This window comes from Pleurodeles waltl, chromosome 1_1 (genome assembly GCF_031143425.1).
Source record: "Pleurodeles waltl isolate 20211129_DDA chromosome 1_1, aPleWal1.hap1.20221129, whole genome shotgun sequence".
Lineage (NCBI taxonomy): Eukaryota > Metazoa > Chordata > Amphibia > Caudata > Salamandridae > Pleurodeles > Pleurodeles waltl.
Genome location: NC_090436.1, coordinates 824,719,871 through 824,740,512, shown reverse-complemented (window position 1 = coordinate 824,740,512; position 20,642 = coordinate 824,719,871). Strand labels below are relative to the sequence as shown.

At 42.6% G+C, this 20,642-nt stretch overlaps 1 protein-coding gene across 1 annotated transcript in view; it reads right to left on the bottom strand.

The window, feature by feature from the left end:
- LOC138287834 (tight junction protein ZO-2-like) overlaps positions 1-20,642 on the bottom strand; it is a 390,358-nt gene that overhangs the window by 302,851 nt on the left and 66,865 nt on the right. Inside the window, exon 2 of the mRNA XM_069228742.1 lies at positions 369-489. The gene's annotated coding sequence lies outside the window, so the exon portion shown is untranslated. The remainder of the gene's footprint in view (positions 1-368; positions 490-20,642) is intronic.

Here is a 20,642-nt window from a genome sequence, read left to right as displayed (position 1 = left end):
GCTCCTCTGGAAATATAAGATAGGCTGCTGGAACCTGGACATCAAGTTGCATTTTATTTATTGGAACATTTTGTAATTTAAAGAACTTAAGGCGGAGTGTGAACGCTGTAAACATAAATAAATTGAGAACAGTAACAATTAATCTGAAAAAGTAACTTCACCTAAATATATCAAAACTTGGACTTAAACATTGACATTCATTTTAGATACACTTGCACTGCCAAGAGAATGATCTTTCTTTCTTTAAATGTGCACAAGTAAGCTGCCTTTGCTCGGTTCAAACTCAGTATGGTGCATCTTCCCCAGCCTGACTCCGGTGCATCATCCAAGATCCCATGATTTAAGCAGTGAGCGTGAAGGTGACGTACCTGGTAAGACGACGTGCCCCTTGATACCCTCCTTCTGCGCCTTGAGTCGTGCTGCGAGTTGGAGTTCCAGCTCGTCCGCCGGTCCCACTCATAAGTGGATGACAAGGTCTGTGTCCGTTCCCTGTAAAACAAATCACTGGGTTACAAAAGTGAAAAATCTAACCTACCAAAGTTCATTTACACAACTAAAAATCCACATTCATCATGGTATTAGATTATTTTGGCATACCTGGAATCACCCTTTCAAACTGTTGGCACCCACAGTTCATCTATACCGGTCTATTACATAGGTAAAGGCCTCATGATAAACATGAAAATGTACGGGAAATGGCGCAGCTCATCAACAACATATTATTTCATGAAAAATGACCAAACCTGATAAGAAACGATCATCATCTCGAAATATTTCTAGCTGTGTCCCAATGGACAGTGGAATGAAAATCCTCCACCAGTGCCCAAATGTTAAGGGTGGGGCGGTTAGGGGCATTTTACTGTAACATTTTCTCTGTTTGGGCCTTTTGAAGCTTGGAACAGCCTTGAGCAGAACCCCTGTTCCCTCTTTCTCATACACCTATTATGTCCTAAACTCTCTGTTTCTCTTCTTGTCACCTAGTAATGATACGCCTTCAGCAGCATAACCCTCCCACTGACAAAATTACTCCTGCGTGCTACAGATAGGATCTGTGCTGGCACCACCACATCACTCTTGGTGAGGAGAGGGCTCTATAAGAAAATATAACTTGTACTTATGTATATGGTATTTCTACAGCGCAGACCTAGCCAAAGGCTGCCTGTGGGTTGCTCCACTGTCGCTCTTGGGTGGACTTTATAGAGAATACTCTGTGACTGCATGCTACCAATGTACTCCTGGGGTTTCTCCTCCATCACCGACACCCACCCAAGTAGGTGAACCTACTTCTTCTCATGGATAGTAGATAAGACACTTGGGTTTATGTCTCTCACTTTTTATCATTCCACATATAGCATAAGTGATGCTACATGGTCACACACACAAGAAGTGCATTCCACTAGTCATCATGCACAACACCAAAACGCTCCTAAAAACACGCTGCACTCACAATCGACATCATGCCAGGAAGACACAATAATAAATTAATTAAAAAAAACTCACTCTTCTTCGCCGCACTACCCGCTTAAACACAGTGACCAACATCACAATAATGGTGATCAGAAACACGAAAAGACATCCCTCATGGACCACACTGCAATTCATCAATGTACCAGCCAGAAAAACACATCAATTGGATATAAGAATATTGTATTTTGATTAAGTGTTTATCAACAAGAATTCAGAGGCTCTATGTAGAGAGTAAAGGTGATGGGGGAGGGCAGAGTGGAATTCTTGAGGTACTGACTGATTAAATCTGGAGTTTAATCATCTGGACGACCTTGTGTCAAAAAGAGGAAACTCATAAAGAAAGTGGTTGTGAACTCTGAATGTTGCTATAAATTGATAAGGGTTTGATAGTTGACAGTGTCAAAGGGTACTAGGGTTACTGTTTTCTCTGATGAGTAGGGCACCATCCTAAACTTGGTAAATGACTGCCCTTAGCATTGGATCTTAGATGCAGCTAGTTGAGGGCTGGCATAGAGACAACTATATTTTCTCCCTCTAATTCACTGAATATTTAGGGTGGTGTCCCCAGGAGGCTTCTGTGAGAAGTAACCTCCTGGGTGAACTTCGCTTGACACTGGAGAAACTACAGTATGTGGGAAAGCCTTCTAGGATCAATCTGTCCCCAGTCATTGCATCTTCCCCTCCCACCAACTCTGCTGCTCACCGGGTGCCGTCTCCAGATCAGTGCTTCTGATATTGGTAAAAGCGCTCTAGGTCTACTGATAGATATTACATTCCCAAATCACAGTTTGAAAAAAGCCATATCTTCAAGCAGATTTCAACTTAAATTTCTTCAGCCACTGAAGGCTTTCCTGCCTTGCATGGTCTTCAAATCTATTCATGACAAAAGAGTGAATTTACAGCGTCAGGGCCTTGGTGCATATCCTGTATAATCTTTGACACCACAGTGCCAGCCACATACACCATCACTAGCAGTGTTAATGACAGGTCCAGGAGTGTCTAACAGACGCTTGCTTCTTACTTACTTAACCCTGCAAGTGGCATCTTCAACCCCCAATTTGGCCCATACACCATGAAACGGCAAAGGACAATCAGAGCACAGAAAGTGTGAATGCAAACCATGGAGGTAGTGCAGTGGCAAGAGACACGCGCGTGGAAAGGTGTTTCAGGTAAAGAAACCTTAGTTATAAGCGCAGATACAAATCAAAATCACTTCCATTGTGGGTTAAAGGAAGAAGGTCTCTGTAAACCCAAATTACACTGTGCAAAGCTCAGGAACAACAAATGTGAGCTAGAACAACGCATTTAGACAAGCAAATGCTTGTTGGTGCCTGCAATCTTCTCCCAGTGTATCTGGGAATGAGACTGCTGCTTGCTCCAGTGAATGCATTATACGAAGTTTATGCAACGTATAAAGGTACAAAGGCTGGATTAGGTCTGCCCGTTGTACCCTTCTCACACAATTATTCTGTTATAGGTTACTATTACACTTTAGCTTTCCTGAACCTTTAAATATATTCCAATTTGTGAATGGGCAGCGGACAGACTTCTACACAAAGGCAGAAGTACAGGGGAAACGCCGTGAACGACGACTCCGTAACAACGAAGTTGTGGTTAACGAAAGCAGAACAACGCTTTCCTTAACCGCGACTTTGTTGTTTTGTGCCTTAACCACGCATGTGCTGAACAACGCACATGCGTGGTTAAGGCACAGAACAAGGGAGTCGGCTGAGGAGGACGATGCGATAAGTCAGGTAAGTTGGATGAGGGTGGTGGTTTGGGGTTTTGGTTTTAGGGGTGGGGGTATTTTTAGTTTTAGGGCGGGGTTGGGGTTCTAGTTTTAGGGGCGGGTGGGGGGGGGGTGTCAGGGTATTTTTAGTTTTAGGGGCGGGGCAGGGGTGGGGTTTTAGTTTTAGGGGAGGGGGTGTTGGGCGGTTTAGGGGCATTTTTAGTTTTAGGGGCAAGGGTTGGGGGTCGGGTATTTTTAGTATTTGGGGGTGGAGGGGGTCGGGGTGGTTTAGGTTTTAGGGGTGGTTTTAGGGGTGGGGGTTGTGGGGTTGGGTAATTATAGGGGCGGGTGGGGGTGTTAGGGTTTTTAGGTTTTAGGGGCGGGGTGGGGGGGGGGCTCAGGTAGTTTTAGGGCCAGGGGTGTTTGGGAGGTTTTAGGGGTGGGGGTTGGGGTAGTTTAGGTTTTAGGGGTGGGGGTTAGGGTGGTTTTAGGGGTGGGTTGGGGGGGTCGGGTAATTTTAGGGGCGGGGTGGAGGGTTGGGGGGGTTTAGGTTTTAGGGGTGGGGGTACTTTAGGTTTCAGGGATGGGGTGGGGTTGGGGTTGTTTTTGGGGCAAGGTGAGGGTCGCGGTAATTTTAGGTAGGAGGTGGGGGTTGGGGTCATTTTAGGGGCAAGGGTGGGGGGTTGGCGTGGTCTTAGGGGAGGGGGTGGGGGTCGCTGTAATTGTTGGGGGTGGGGTGAGGGGCCGGGGGGGGCTCATGCTGGAACCATGCATGCCTATCACTAATGCCTTCACCAGGAATGCCTTTACAACGAAAAATCGTTATTAAGGCATTCGTGGTAAAGGCATTAGTGGTAACAACGCGGTCGTTGTTCCGACCTCGTTGTTCAGGCATGCGTTGTCCCAGCATGCGTTGTTCCGACATACATTCGAAGTACAGACCTCAGCCCTCATACCTCATACCCACCAGCCACGTTTTCTTCCAGAGTGTACAGCTAAAACATTCTTTGGGGAGCTGTATCGGGTTGGCCCTGTGAAGGTCTGCACTGATCACATCACCTGGCCCTTGCTCGTGCCCTGACCTCTTAACCGTGTGATTAGTTTTAGAGTCACTCCCTGCGTGAAAGGCAGAAATAAGTAGATCTCTTGAAATGCAAGCATTGTCTCTGCCAAGTCACTTTAAACTTCCCATGCTAGTCATTACACAGTGATGTGGTGGCCGTGTATAATCGGGGTGCTTCAATCAAGCCTCGGATTAAAACTGACCGTGCATTCACGTTCATCCCCAACAAAGAGTTTTTCAATTAATAATGAAATGCACTGCTTGACATGGTGAGCACTGTATATATAAAGTGCCTAATTATAAACTTTAAACGGGCAAAAATCGCAATTCGCTATTTTTTAAGTAGGAATAAATAAATAGAACTGAGGTGCTGGGATTGATAACTTTGAGAACTCGTTTTCATAACTACAGTTGTCAAGCAGCACCAGATCCCCTATGAAATAATTATTGAAAAGGGGGAAGGAGGGAGAAAAGTTAGCAAAAATAGTTTTTCCAAACGAAATTAGTATAAACTCACCTAACCTCATAAAAACGTTCAAAAGTGACTACTTGGCCTGTTATATCGGTGGAAGTGGGCCTCCTTTGGTAGGATTTTTGATGTTTGCAGCACCAGCTCAAGCAAAAGCAAGATTCAATGTGCTTATTGTTCTCTCATCTTCGATCTGTTATGCAAATATTAAATAATGCGTTAAACTGAGGGGCTCCTCCTTGTTAATCTGCTCAGTATTTCTGTTTCTGCTAACTTGCCTTTAGTTTCACCCTCCCTCGTATGTTTTCACTGATGTATTTAAGCATGCAGTCTTCCATTATTAAAAACAAAAATAATGCTTGACCTCTATATGCCACGATTACCACCCAACATATCTGTTCTTCCTCTATTCTCTATGCTCCTTGAGCTCGCCCTTCAAATACAACTTTGTTTTCTTAGATCCCAATTCGCTTCCCTGTTTCATGGTTTGAGACAACCACACTTTAATAAAACTACCTTGGTATCATTCAGACATCTAACCCTCTGTTTTTTAAATTTCTGAGCCACTTAGGTGGGTATTTACATCCAAGCCCAATAGAACATGCCAAAGCACTCATTAAACAGAATACTAAATGCGCATCCAAGAAACCACAGACAAATCCCCTTGATCGAACATTGCACACAACAATAATACACACCTCCAATACAACATAACACATGGGAATAACTCTCATCACACATCAACCAATGTCTGAATATGGATCTAACCGGAAACTAGATCACCCAAATGCCTATGTTTTCCACTAGCTGCTTAACACACAAACATTGCTAACTGTACAAGAGGATACATACCTGATACTGGTATAGCCCTCTGGCCTCATCCTTCGAACCCAAAATCTACAAAGTCTCACCCAATTACCTAATAAGGACACATTCCTTACCCTACTGAGAGTCCCAGAATTTTTAACCTTTTAATTTATGTAGAGCACAGGTGGAAGCAGCAGGAGCCCCCAAGTCTTTCTACGAACTGAACCTCAAAAGAAATACACAAAATATATATAAATAAATACACACTATAGGAACTCAGCACTTCCGTTTTCCTCTGCAACTGCTTAAAAGTGGGCAACTACGCACTATTATACTTGTGTCATACCCACAAATCAATAGGCAATCATGTGAATTCTGAATTCTCAGCAAAAGTGGTGGGGGAGGAACAGTAACTGGATTGGCATTGGTCTCCGACAATACAGGACAGCAATCAAGCATGTTATGAAAAAAGCTGGAGAACATCTAGGGTCTTCATGTCAAAGGGTGACAAAGCTAATGTATAAAAACTAGAAGACCAGGTATTAATTATGCTACAGTGCGTGCTGCCTACTCAGAAGTGGTACCAGTGGAAGTATTTAAGTTATTCTGAAAAGTGTGTGCATATCCCCTTTCCAATACAAGAAGTGTAGGTGCTTGAAGTCCAAGTGCCTGACCACGTAAAGCAGAGGATGGGGCAGAGTGCAGCCTGGACGGACCTTTGGGGTAAACTACTTGTGTATACATGCATGGATCATGGAGCAGTTAGAACACTAGCCAAATGTGTGTATGTGTATGATTTACTAGAAAAACGCTGGCAATTCAAAAGTGTTTTTGTTAGAAGCGGATTGATAGTTCAGGTCTGAGCACCTTTGAATGCAAACTGAACATTCACACATGCTCTATTCTTTACTAGCAATGGTTTTCTGACTAAGACTGTTTTTAGAATTGTTTTTCTAAGCAAATCTTTATTGATTTTATGAATACAAATAGATAGATTGAGGAGGCAGTACAGTTGACCTCAAGAAAGCATTATTGTTACTTAGTAAAACTATTACTTAAGGAACCACCATTAAACAGTTATTTAGCTCAAAATACTTAAAAAACTGACAGAAAATAATGGTTAGAGGTTATATTGGTCTGGTGACTGCCTAAATAGGTGCCATGGACCCCTATGGGTCTGAGGACCACAAGTGAAGAACCACTGCACTAACCCATTCATACTCCGATATGCGATGGACACCAAGGAATCTTTGAGAACGTCATCTTCAGAACATCAAGTATGCTGCAATACAATAAAAATAGGACTCCTAGTTTTCTGTTTTTACTGATTTTTACAGATAAATACAGACACAGAAAACTATTTTTTTTCTAGTCTGTATTTTTAAATATAGAAAAATACGGAAAATAGGCCTTTTTGGATGTTTTTTTCCTACTGTCAATCATGAGTGCCAGGTCAGTAGGGGCTACAGATTGAGATTAGAAGAGATGAAAAAACACAATAGATGTCCTAATTAAGATTAAATACGTGCATATCTACAGTTATTTATGCTATTCTACAATGCAAGTGTTTTCAGATAAGGCTATTACAGTGTATACTGCTGAAACCTTTTGGACATTCATATGCAAGTATACATTTATCAGTTAAATAAATGCGTACAACTACCTATTGCAGTTTCATTTGTATAGTAAAAACTAAATAAAAATCGATAAATACAGAAAAATGAGCAAAAAATAAATATGGATAACTACAAATGGAAAATTTTTAACAAAATGCCATAAAACCGGAAGCCCTAAATATAAACAACCAATTTTGTGCTATTTTTGTGCCAAATGACAATAATATGTTTACTTTTTATGTGTCCCATATCACAATCTTCTACCACTGGCATATTTTTGGCGCTCTCCTGGATTTTGTCTTATGTTGCTAATCATTCTTATTCTTGATCATGGGCTTAAAAACCCTTACCTAGTTATCGCCATGATTCAGTCTTAGGTCTTCACCCCTTGTCTATATTTACACAGACACACGTCTAACTTCAGGACAGAATACTTTAGCGGCAATACCATAGATCTAAAATAACATGCAAAAGTGCACGGCAGTGATCATATACATGTGTTTCTAGGACAATTATATGTTTTCCATCAATTTCCCATCCCAAATGCAAGAAATTAGCAGGGGTTGGCTATGAACCTTTGCCCATGATTTTGTTACTACACATATATATTATTATTATTATTACAATACTGGTAACTGCCCAAGTATGACAGTTCGCGAAGAAGGAAAATGAGCCAAGTGGGGAGTCAACAGCTGAAGTTAAAATAATTTGTGGGCAGCTATTAAAGAGAGATGAAGAGATGGTAAGCAAGAAGAGTGTGAGATGATGAATCAGTCACCAATGTGACTAGACTGGCCGATAGATAGATAGATAGATAGATAGATAGATAGATAGATAGATATATTGTTAAGCCATAATTAGTGCAGAATCAGCTTTTTCTAGACTGGTGCCGTTATTCATCATTTTGGGCAACATGAGAGTCACGGGTATCAATAATTCCAAGCATGGAATGCATTTGTGGAACTGGATAATTATTTTATATGTAGTATATGACGTACAACAGCTCAATTTGTAAACCAATTAAGTGTTGTTGATCGCTGCAGAAGAACACACAGGCTCAGCTTTCTTCTATTCCCTGGAGAACAGAGAGACAGTGCGCTTTCAGGGTGAATAGGGCCACTACAAATAAGGGAAGAGCAAAACTAACGTTTCGCTGCATGGAAAGAGTTATCGCTGTTGTACTGTGTTCACACCGCCCATGCACCAAGCCAGCAAGTGACTTCGTGAGGGACCACAAAACTTTGCATACAGTCAGTCGTCCAACTGGAGTGAAGCCCAAGTATGAATATTCAGAAATACCAATCACTAACAACTTTATTTAGTATAAGGGATGCACAACATACTGAGAAACAAACTTGGCCAAAGAGGGATTTCAACAGGAAACAGAACATCTCCTCCTTAAAAAAGAAATGTCCATATTCCAAAAAAGTAAAACAGAAAACAGGCCGTGCTAGGCTAGAACCAGATGACTGCAGCATTCTCTGATTAAGTTAACAAGTCGGACATATGTTTTGTCACTGGTACCAAAAATACTGATTTTCCCTGGACAAATAACCAAACAGGTTATGAGGCTCCAAGAAAATGTCCATATTACCCAAACAATTTTATGCACAGTAAAATGAAGTGGTTGCAAATATATCTGCTCAATTTCTGAAATGAAACTGCTCATAGGAGGAATTGATTTGATCCGGAATGAGTGACCGCAACAGTTGCTCAGACACAAGCTCATGCAGGCATCATTTTTCCTGTAGAGCCTACACAGTTAAGACCTTTAACTTCTAAGACACAGACTCACCGGGAGAAAGTCCACAGATTGGCATGTCTGCCCCCGGGGAGGAGTTCTCGCTTGTTGAGAGGGGTGATGCCAATGGCTGCCTCCAGGAGGGTGATGTACTTCTTGTAGCGCATCCTACCGCTTTCTCCATTCGACTGCTCTGATTTCAAGTGGGGCATTGCAAGTAATTCCCCTTTGCCCAATTACTAGTCCCTACCAATGGGATTGGGTTCCTTTTAAAATAGTTCTTCTGTGGTCTATTTAAATAACTGGGCTTTTTTATTTAAAAAGCACTTTGCTTACAGATTCTCCGCAGTGCCCTGCTTACATAACCCTCAATGATCCTGGTCTGAAGCACTAATGAAAATGCAACTGGGGCCCAATCCTGGTCCTAAGCCTGTCCACATAATGTAAAACTGCTATTTGTTAATCCTCCAATAAGTCTTCGGGGCTTCTAATCTACCCTGTATGAACAGAAATAGGGCGGAGAGATCGCCCCCGTGGGTAGGCACCAGCTGTCAACGTTGTCAAAACCAGCAGCAATTCCGCGTCCATTTAAGGTGCACAAATGAGAACCATTGCAATAGAAAACGTGTACAATGATTCCGCTTTGCACTTGGACCTGCAACCAGCTCTTTGATTGCACAACCTTGTGTTTTAACATCCCAGGAAAGCTAGGCAGTACACGAAAGCGCATCATTGTTTTTCATTGAAAGAACAGCCATTCATACTAGTTTTCAACAAAATCTAATCCACAGGTTAGTAGCAAGGATTAGGCGGCACAGCAATATGGTTGAACACGATCCACCGCTAAAAGGAGCTTGTGCCGGGTTGCTTTCTTGCGACTCACGGGGCAGTTTTGTAGTCAGTGACTTGCCTAGCGAGCGTTTAAGCTCACGTACGTCATTGCGTGGCACAAGGCTTTTTTAAAATTCAAATACACCTTGGCATGCATTTTGCTGCCAGGTTCAATACACCAATTACTGTACAGTCTCTAACGAAGCTTGTGTCCTTGTTAGTCTACAGGTCACCTCTGCTGTAAAGAACGAGCCCTGAATATCATGGTCCAAAATATTGTAGCAAGAATATGTAGATAAGCATTAGTTGAATAAACAACTTCACATACATGTACCTTGACAGTATATATCATCAACATATGTAGATGTGGAGTGAAGAATAGTAAATCTATACTTACTTGAATATTTATAATTATATTTTTTGTTGTCGATATTCCCATTGCAATATTTTTGCAGCACAATATTTTTGTGGTCGATATTCTAACACAAAACACTCGCTGGGGTCCAACGTTTGACATCTATAGTGCAATATTCCGTTAGATACATCAGTGTGCACCAAACACAATATCTGTCAAAGAACACTATGTGGCACTTAGGAATCACAAAAAAGTTTAACGTTTGTGATATCCCTCAGAGCATTTGTAACTGCTGCATTTTGGAGCAAAAGTACCTGTTGTATTCTGCAGGGTGGGACTGGCCTACTGGGTCATCAGGCAGTGCTCAATGGGCTGGTCTGACGAGTCAGTGTGTGAGCCGGTTTTCTGGTTGTTTGTGGGCCTTTTTAGGGTCGAGCCTGCATCGCATGCGCTTTCGCATGCGTATCACTTGCAAGACGCTTTAATAGTTAGAAAAGGGCTCGGAGCCCCATCCAGGTCACGTCAGTGTCTTTCACTGGTTCGTGGGCTTGCCTTTTAAAATCTGCTTGCTTTCATTAGTGAAAGGCATGGATATGTCATGCCTTTTCCAGTGGTTAGTCCTCCTCGAGCGCAGCGACCAAGTACTGAAAACATGCAAGACCCGCTGTTTTCCGTCCCTTTGTGGACTTCTTTTTATCTTTTTTCGCAGCGCGGTCTCGCTTGGCAGAAGTCGAGCGCTTTGCATGACATCGACCCTGTTACATAGTTAATCGCACATTTGCCGATGACGTAGATAATTGCACTTTTGCAGATAGGTTTCACTACGAGTGAACTGTAGCAGCGCGATCGCGCTCTTTTTTTCCATTTAATGTGGCAAGGAAAGTCCGGTTGGGAGTTTACAACTGTTAATAGCTCTAACTCGAAGAAATGTGCAACCAGTTGCATTGCAAATGCTTGTTATGGTGTGCTGGCCGTTTTTAGGGTCGAGTGCAAAAGCGCTCTGGCCCTTGTTGTAATCTCTGTGGACTTTTAACCAGGCCCATGTCACGCCTGTCAGTTTGGTTGGTTCGTGGGCTTGCATTTTAGAATCCGCTTGATTGCATTAGTGAAAGGCATACATAAGTCATGCCTTTTCCGGTGTTTAGCCCTCCTAGAGAGCACCGGTGATCTACTGAAAACATACAAGGCTCTGTGTTTTCCGCGTTGCTTCTGGACTACTTTTTATTTTTATTTCCTATGCAGCGGATCTTGCTGGGCAGTAGTCGAGCGATTTGCATGACATTGACCCTGTTACACAGATAATTGCACTTTTGTGGGTTACGTGGATAATTGCACTTCAGCTGATAGGTTTTGGCTGCCAGTGAACTTATGTTTCCATGTTTCCTTTTGTGTGTTTCCTTCACACTCATGGCATCCATCGACTCGCTTATGTGAAACTGTTTTACTTTTACTTTTCAGTTATGTAGCAAGAAAAGTCCGGTTAGGAGTTTACAACACTAATAGCTCTAACACGAGCAAATGTGAGACCCACTGCATTGCAAATGCTTGTTTATGTTGATTTCTCTGACGTTAAAATAAATATTGCGTGCAGAAAGCTCAAATCCATGCAGTCACCCATACCGTTCAAAACATTTATACTGTGTGTCTTTACAAGTTCAAAACGTGGCCCATGGGGAAAATTGGGACCTTTTTTTTTTTTTTTTTAGCTTTCTCATTTCCTGATACGGGCCACTTATTTTGGTGCCTGGGCCTATTTTCTGTCTCAGATCAAAACAGGTTTTCTAAATGTGGTGGTCAATTTGTAAGAGATATTCACTGGTTATTTGTCATTATTTGTCATTCTCATAAGAGCATCGTATTTTGGATTCTGTTAATGTTTTCAGTGGTTCCTTACACTAAATTAAACTGTGCACCTCATTACTAGTGTAGCATATTTTTAGAATCTGTGCACTGTTCTGGATCGTACATGTTTTTGTTAAAGCGCTATTCTGCCACGGTCTCATTTTCTCAAGCTTTTTCTTTCATTCTCGCATCTGTATGAAATGTTCCCCTTGATGAAGGGCTCCTGCCCGAAATGCATTATGAACTGTTCCGTTAAGATTTAAGACTGCTTCCTATGGTTTCCTTTTTTGATTTTTCATTGAATCTTCAGCCTGTATAACTTGAAATGAATGTATTAATAAAAAAGACTACTAAGTAGAGTTGCGGCATGAATATGGAAGCCTAATTGCTACACTGATGGAAGGCTAACACCCTTTTTGAAGAGTGCATTAGGGGGACGTTCCTCCAGCTAGGGGGAACGCTATGTATACTATTTGTAAGGGAAAAGTGAAGCTGGTTAAGATCAGGAGGTAAGTAGTTACAAGGCAAAAAGGTAGTATAAGTGGTGTCAGCCCCCGTTCAGGAGGCAGCAGGGTAGGCGAGGGCTAATAGGCCTCAAGCCATAGAGGCTGCAGTCTCTGGGGTATCTGGGTCCGTCCTATTATGGCTCTGCAAACTAGGCCTAGTACAACCCTTCAGCACTTGACTTTCAGTGATAGCGATTGGGAGTAGTCAAAGGCTTCTCAGTGAGGTTGTGTGGGGCACGTACACTCAGGACTTAACCACCTACTAGTGCAATAAATGAATGCCCAACCTAATGCTTTGTTTAAATAAGAAAAGTACTTCAACTCACATCTAAAAATGGAATAGCCATAGCCATAAGATAATAGGAGCAGGTACAATGATAACCACTGGTACGTGGGCTACTCCCTATGGCATAGCACTCTTCCTCTTGTCCCAAGTCTCTCCTCTAATGAATCTAGGCAGGTATCCTTCAGGTTAGAGAGTGTTGTGTCATAGATCAATGCTTAGGTGCAGATACACCAGTTCAATAATGGTTGCTCTCAGGTCAATAAAGCCCCCCTGATGACGCCTCACCACAACATAAGTTTGTGTCCTTTCCACAGCCGGTGGCAAACCGGCTACATGCGTCTCAGATCACTCCCATTTCTCGGAGAAGATGCATGTTGCCAGTGTCCTGCCAGCTTCCAAAAGAAGACGCATCTATCAAGCCAGGCAGGCTGCAGCAGTACTGGACAGCGTGAGCAGCCGCCTAGAGTCCTTGGCTGAATGCAGGCTCTGAACCTGTGTGGGTACCCTCAGCAGGCTTCAGACATGCCTTCGGATCACTTGGTGATGAACAACAGATGACCCAACATGCAGAAGCATGTCACAAGCAGCTGTGAGGGGCTCTTCAGCAAAGCGGCAGCGGCAACTACCACAGGCATACTCTTGGTTTGGTGGTGACTACCACCACAGGTACAGGTCTCGCTTCCGGTCGCGATGTCCAGTAAAGGACATTTCCTGTTTTTCCTTGGGGACGTCCAAAATGACAGCCCGGGGATTCAGTGGGACATCCACCATGGTCACAGTTCTTGGTTTCCGTGGCATGTTCAGTCCTCAATCGGTCTGCTTGCACAGCGTTGAGTTCTGCCATCAATCTGCGATTCCCGCTTGGAACTGCACTCCTGGAAAGATGGTAATCAAACTCCTGTGGCTTGCAGATTGCTCTACTCCGTCTTGCTTGGTCCACCCGGACACGCAGCATCAGGGTCAGGCTGATCTTGCACCACCTAGACAGACATACCTCCTGGAGGGTTCGCAGGCTCCATCCCACTCTTAGCAGACAGTTCAGCTTCCAAGCACTTCAGGCCAATGGTACAGCTCTTCAGCAAGGTGAGACTCCAGGTGATGTCCACTCACCTCTGGGAAGTTCCTACCAGGGAGACACCAGCCCTTGTTGCACAGCAACATACTCGATTAAAGGCCAAATAAATAACTATAACAAGCTAAAGTAATCAAAGGAAAACTGACATTCATTTTAGGAGGCATTTTTTTTCCAAATCTACTACTGAAAACACAATATTAACAGATGCGCTAGTCTGCACCTCTGTATTTGCGTAAAAAAGTGTAGACAACCCCAAACTAGATGGAGGCATCTGCATGCCACCCCTGTACATGTTGGTTTGTACATCGAGGGGACTGTGGGTGCGGTTTACAAAGATTTTGTGCGAATAACTCACATTAACACCACAATAATTAAGTACACAATGAGAAACAGTTTGGCTGGTGCCCAAGTTAAGAGGATAAGGAATGTTGACGTTGGACTTGGCTGGTAAACCCATGCATTCATGACTTCGGAACTGTAGAAAAAAATAAGATACGCAAAATCTGTAATAAAAAAGTAGTTGGAGCAGGCTTGCAACAAAACAGTTTTTAAGTATTAGTATCCACCGTAAATTAGAACTTACCACGAGCTACTAGTCAATGCAGGGGTGCCACAAAGAATTCACATTCAACAAGTCAAAACTAAGGAACACATGAGTGAGAAGCCCTACTGTGCTTAAGAAGCAGAATTTTAAAAGTAAAGCATTTTCTCGGAGTCCTGCTCGGCGCTTCAGTGGCTTGCATTCTTCGGCTGAAAAGGCCATGTTTACAGTGGAAGGGCCTTGGGTTGAGACTCTGTCCCAAGAATCAGCTTGCACTCTATGAAGTGACGGTGCGGTGTCCCTCAGTTAGTATTTGCATACCACACACTGCTTAAGAGCAGATATTACAGTATCACGGGGAAGGCTTACTCCTACTTCATGGTACAGTGGTTGTTTTTCCTCTCACCATTATATCGCTACTGTTTGATAAAGGAAGTACAAAGTGTTCCTTCTATTATGTGCTAAGAAAACAGCTCTAATATGCCAGGTCTGGTAGCTTAGTGAACTAATGCAGCTGCTGCAAAGCTGTGTGTTCGACATCGTGGTCAGAGGTTCAAATCCCAGCAGGTCCTCTTAAACCTTTCATTCTTCCCAGGTCGATAACAAGATTATCAGAGGCTCGGGTAACAATAAATATCTGTTGTCTCTGGATAGCGGAGAGCCCAAGACTTCTCCGGGGGAATGCGCGCTTTACAAACACGCCTGTTATCATAACACATAAGTAGGTGGGAATATTCTCAGAGGTACACGAGTCGTGCACCTCTAAATAATGTTTTAATTCTTTTCTATCTCTATGTCACGGGCACCTCTTGGATAACTAAGTGGGTTCCTCATGACTTGAAAAACTATCACTCATTTTCATTACCTCGTGAATACTTTCAAGCCTGACAAAAAATAGTCAAGCCTCTGATCAAGAGACCAGGTAAGCATCTCAGGTGTGAACCTTTACCGTGGTATAAACCTGATAGTGACAGCTTTAAAAATGCAACAATTTTATAACATATTTCAATGGAGGATAGAGGATTACAGAAAGAAATAAGCTTAATGCAGCGTAAAACATAAAGGCCGAATAAATACATTTAACAAGCTAAAGTAATCAAAGGAAAATATTCATTTTATGAGGCATTTTTTCCCCCAAATCTACTGCTGAAAACACAATATTAACAGATGCCCTAGTCTGCCCCTTTATATTTGCGTAAAAAAGTGTAGACGACCCCAAACTAGATAGAGGCATCTGCATGCCACCCCTGCAGATGATGGTTTGTACATCGAGGGCACAGTGCGTCCTATTTACCAAGATCTCTGCACGAGTTACATACTTCTGGTGTCTGCCACACGCGAGAATTTCAAGGAGTAAGTCAAACTCCCTGGAGAAAGCCCTGTCTGATTGTATGTAGTTGCACTAGCCTGGCTGGAACAGCAGAGCATTGGAGATGGTAAAAGGCAAAGATACAATCAACGGTAATTGAAGCAGGAGCTGGGTTCAGGAAGGGGAGTGCCTGTGAACAGAGGCCATTGTTTTTAGGCACCCTAATTACCGAAATCCATGCCCTGTTAAACACAAAACATGAACTTAGTCCTTCCTGCCGAAATCAAACTTCTTTCGCCATGCCTAAAAATTGTAAGTAAACAAGCATTTGCAATGCAAAAGGTCTCGCATTTGCTTGAATTAGAGCTATTGGTGTTGTAAATGCCTAACTGGGCTTTTCTTGCCACATAAGTTGGCCAATCATGCCGCATTATTTGTTCCTCTCGGCCACATAAGTCAAGTGGTCCTGCATTTAACTAAAGCACTTCCATTTACCTTCTCCCTCTACCTGCAATACAAAATGAATACACACACACACATAAACACACACATATACGGTGTTGCTACACTCCAACTTTAAGTATGCCTTTCGTAAAAGTGCCTATATCCTCCTAATAGATGTACATTGATCCTGCAGAGAAGTATTGCTATAACTTGATTATATACATGGTTCCCTTGCAGAAATGTGCTAACACTCCTGTTGTAAACATGACAGCTTTGCAGAGAAGTGGTGATAAGCTCTCATTAGTAGAGAAGTGCTGCTGTAGCCTGATTATATACATGGCGGCCTTGCAGAGAACTCCTGACTCACTCCTATTGTAAGTATGACTGCCATGCAGAGAAGTGCCGATATGATCTTATGAGAAGCGAGCTGATCTTACAGAGAAGTGCTGATACGTTCCTACAGAAAGCATGATAGCCTTGCAGAGAATCGAGATTCACATTACAGAAAAGTGCTGATATGCTCCTATTGTAAGCACGATAGCCTGGCAGAACCACATCGATGTGGTCTTATGAGAGACATGGCGATCGTGCAGAAAAGTGCTGATATAGGTCAGATAAACCGCCACCTGGAGTACATTTTAAAAATATTGCAAGTCACTGAGGAGTTCTGGAACTCTATTGGGAGTTCATAAGTTTATAGAGCTCCGAGGTGACATAATATCCTTTCAGTAAGTCACTGGTATGCGTCATCAGTTGAGATCTGCAGCATTACTGTCCAGTAAACCCTGACTCGTTTTGGTGTAAGCAAGTCATTGCTGTCTTCTGAGATAACCTCCAGAAGAAGTCCAAGCAGGAGCAAGACATTCACATAAAAACACACTTTTGGGTAAAACTCAGTGAAATATTAACACTCATGCAGACGGCACAATTAGATGAAACGTTCAAGCTGGAGTTTATGTGAGGTGAAGCTGAGAACCAGCCTTCCGCTCTACACAAAAACAGACATGGAAGGCAGACACAGACCCAAGCTTCCCCCGCTATGCCCAGTGCTCGCTACCAGGTGTAACAGTCACTCGTGTGCAGCACTTGCTGACATAGTCACTCAGTGAACAGATGTTCTGACTACCACATTCGCAGGTCCTCCTCATAGCATCGACCTGGCGGATGGAGAATTACTTTCAGTTTTGCCATATTCAAAGCTGTGACCTTCAGCTGCTTGGAGATTTAAGCAAAAGACACATTCACCCACAGAGTTATCCCATGGCTGTCCTACTTCTAGAAAACAGAGAAAAATGTGCTCTTACCAGACCAGTCGGCTTGGCCGAGTGTTTGTCAGTTACCCAACTGAGATTAGTCGTGTCTGGTTCCTGTGTGGCTGTACACTGCATGAGCAGCACAGAGAAGGAAGGAGCTGTGGGAAAGGCTGGCAAATACAGAAGGGGCGCTTCCTTCTCCACTGCACCTGGCTTCCTCCTCGCAGCCACTCCCAGCACCACTAGACACAGGCGAGCACAGACTAGCACCGAAGGAGGGCTGAGCTGTAAACTCTGGGTTCCCTGATAATTTATTTCCGGCCAATCCGCGAGAGTTGTGCTGGCTCCAAAGAATTCACATTCTTTTTTCTTCAGAAACTATGCAACTTCCACATCTCCTCCTCAAGCATAAATTAACACTTTTACACTTCTAATATGCTGGCTAAAAAAAGCCTGCAACATTTACTGTTGTAATGTGCATGAAGCATGGAAAGGGTGCAGTACCACAGGCTGTCCCCTAGGTGTCCCGTGGGACCTTTTTTGGCCACATAAGCTACTGCACCCTACAATTGTTAAATTCAACACATCCCCAATGAGTTTTGGGCACAGAGCTGAAAAATGAAGCGCAGCGCCAGTTTTGAGAAAGTTTTTACTCTGTGCATTCTGGTTGTGAGGAAGGGGAAACAAGAGTAATATGCTAATTAAAAAAATAAAAAATAAGTACAAGGTTGTGCTGTTTGAAACTTCACATAGTCATGTAAAACGCTTTTCCTATCATGTTTGCGCTATATGAAACATCATGTTCTCATGTAAAGCACTCAGACACCACAAAGAAACAGCAGCATGTCCAAAACAAGGAAGAGGAAGGAACAACATATGGGCATGCAGCACGAAGCGATGAGACAAAAGAAAAAAATAGTGCACCACACTAAGCTACATGGCCGATCATTTAATAATCCATGTAACAGGGTCCGCCTGCAAGGTGGAAACAAAACAACTTCGAGGCGGGACAAACGTGAAGCTTTTACCTATGAAATCTAAGGAATTTTGAAAGGCAGGCCAAGGATCGAATTAAAGTGATGGGTGTGAGATGGGCGTGGTTAAAGCCCACAGATGTAGATTTCAATATGTGGAGAAACAGCGCTGCTCGACCTAAAAACAATCTAATTCACAGTAACATTTTTATATTTGCGGTGGGCTTCTTTTTTTATCATGCTAGGCAACAAAAAGAGTCCTTTAGTACACCTCCTTTTTTGTCTCGAATCAGTCAGGTTTTAGTTCTCTATTTGGGAAAGGCCTCTTGTGGCCCATACCAAAAACTTGCAGAGGGCTTAGAGCCCACCCGTTGCTTACCACTGGTTGGCTTTAAGTCACTCACTTGTTTGCTTCCTATTCAATATCTTGTCTTCTTGAATTTGTGTCTACCATAGGGCATAGACTCTTAACCAATCTTTTGATTGGCTGACTTTTGTCCTCCCACTGCTCACATTTAGACAACTGTTTTTTTTTTTTTTAAACTCTTTATAAAGCATTTCACAAGAGTGCATGCATTCTGTTGCTCTGTCGTGTATGCAGCAATTACTCCAACTCTCAATACTCATGCCCCATTGCTTCCACTTCACCGGCCTTCGGACACTCGTCACCCTTGTTCCCAAACTCCTTGTGTTCCTTGAAATAGATGTTTTAATTTTACTTTTTGCTGTCAGGCTGCTCTGCATTCCAGGAAGTGCTTTGGCGCTTTAGTTTTTTTTTTTTTGGTTGGTAAATAAATTTTATAAATTTCATAGAGCACTTTTTTAAAAACAGTTTGTATTAAGTTTGAGACGATGCAGACCTGCTATTGTATACTTAAAATCTCTCCAAACTTTTGTAAACAGTGAGGATTAGTAAAACCCTGCCCGATTTCAAGTGCAGTGTATCTGATCCAAAGATTTTTTTCCTTTTACTTCATATTTTACCGTGTTTTCCTATTTGTTTTATTTTATCTTTTATGACTGTGAAATAATAACCAAATAAAGATTACTTGACTTACTGCCTGTGTTCCGCACTTATTTAAAAATTTCAGAATAGCGTTCTAGCTTGCACTACCTGTGATTTTTTTGCACTATGGACAAGCTGATGAATCTACTATTCCGCCGGCTTTTCTGCCGTAGGTCAAATGTCAAATGTCTATATTGCAATCATTTTTGCGACTTAGTTACATCTTTTTTTTTTGTTGGTATTTGTGACATTCATTACGTATGTTTAAGTGACAAATCAATCACGCGTCACCCTGGCAACTACTAAATCAGTGCAAATAAGTTTAAACCTTCCTATTCAGCATTTTAGCTGCACCATCTAATCCAATTTGCAAACCGCTACAGTATTAACTGTAAAAAGCAGTTTACATTGTCTCGGTCAATGAGTCTTAGCTCTCAACCGTCTGTGTTCACCAACTGTTCTGGTGGGAAACCATTTCGTATGTGGACAATCAGGTGTGTATACCCGTAGGTTACACCATCGACGACTGAATAATTACTCAAAGAAAACCCCAAAACGATTTCTGCGTTACTAGATCGTGTAATTAAATAACTTCATGCGTCAGTGGTTCATCTACGTAACGCATCATTGTGCGTACGCGGCACGCTTATTCTTGACAGATATTAGAGCTGCCTACAGCCTTCCCTGTAAGCAGCAGGTTTTCCTCAACTGTTGGCCTTTAAAGTACTGGGAAGTCACCTCGCTGGGAAGAAGAAATGCTGAATTTATCATAAAACACACGCCTCTGTGTTGTTTGCACGAATACGCAGTCACATTTCCACGCACACTGTCTTGTAAGGTAACAATTAGTAGGCGCACTGAATATGGATGCCGTTTATAACAACAGTTTAGGAAGGGTGCAGAAAGCGTGTTCACAAGAGCACTGAAGAACGGCATTACGTGCCGTTAATTAGAGAAACACACTAAGTTGCAACAAAGGCTTACTTAAAAAAAACAAAAAACCTGTCATAATGAGGTCTTTATCTTTTTAGAAGAAGAAACAAAAAAAAGAAAAAAAAACTTCGTTCAGTGGAAAGCTTCTCAATGTTAACCCGACTGATGGCTCCAGACCGGACTAATGAAAAACCACTGCTATGGGAGCCCGAAAAAAAACAGAGAAACTGACTTGAGAAGACGACAGACGAGAAAGCCAAAACTTGCTTCTGCTGTCTAGAAATCCATTCGCTACACCTGCCCCAGGAAGTGCAACCTCCTCCTTCCTGTAAAGCCTAACGAGAACAGAGAACACAGAAATTTCAGGAAAGATATCCCTCTTCCATGGCCTAGGG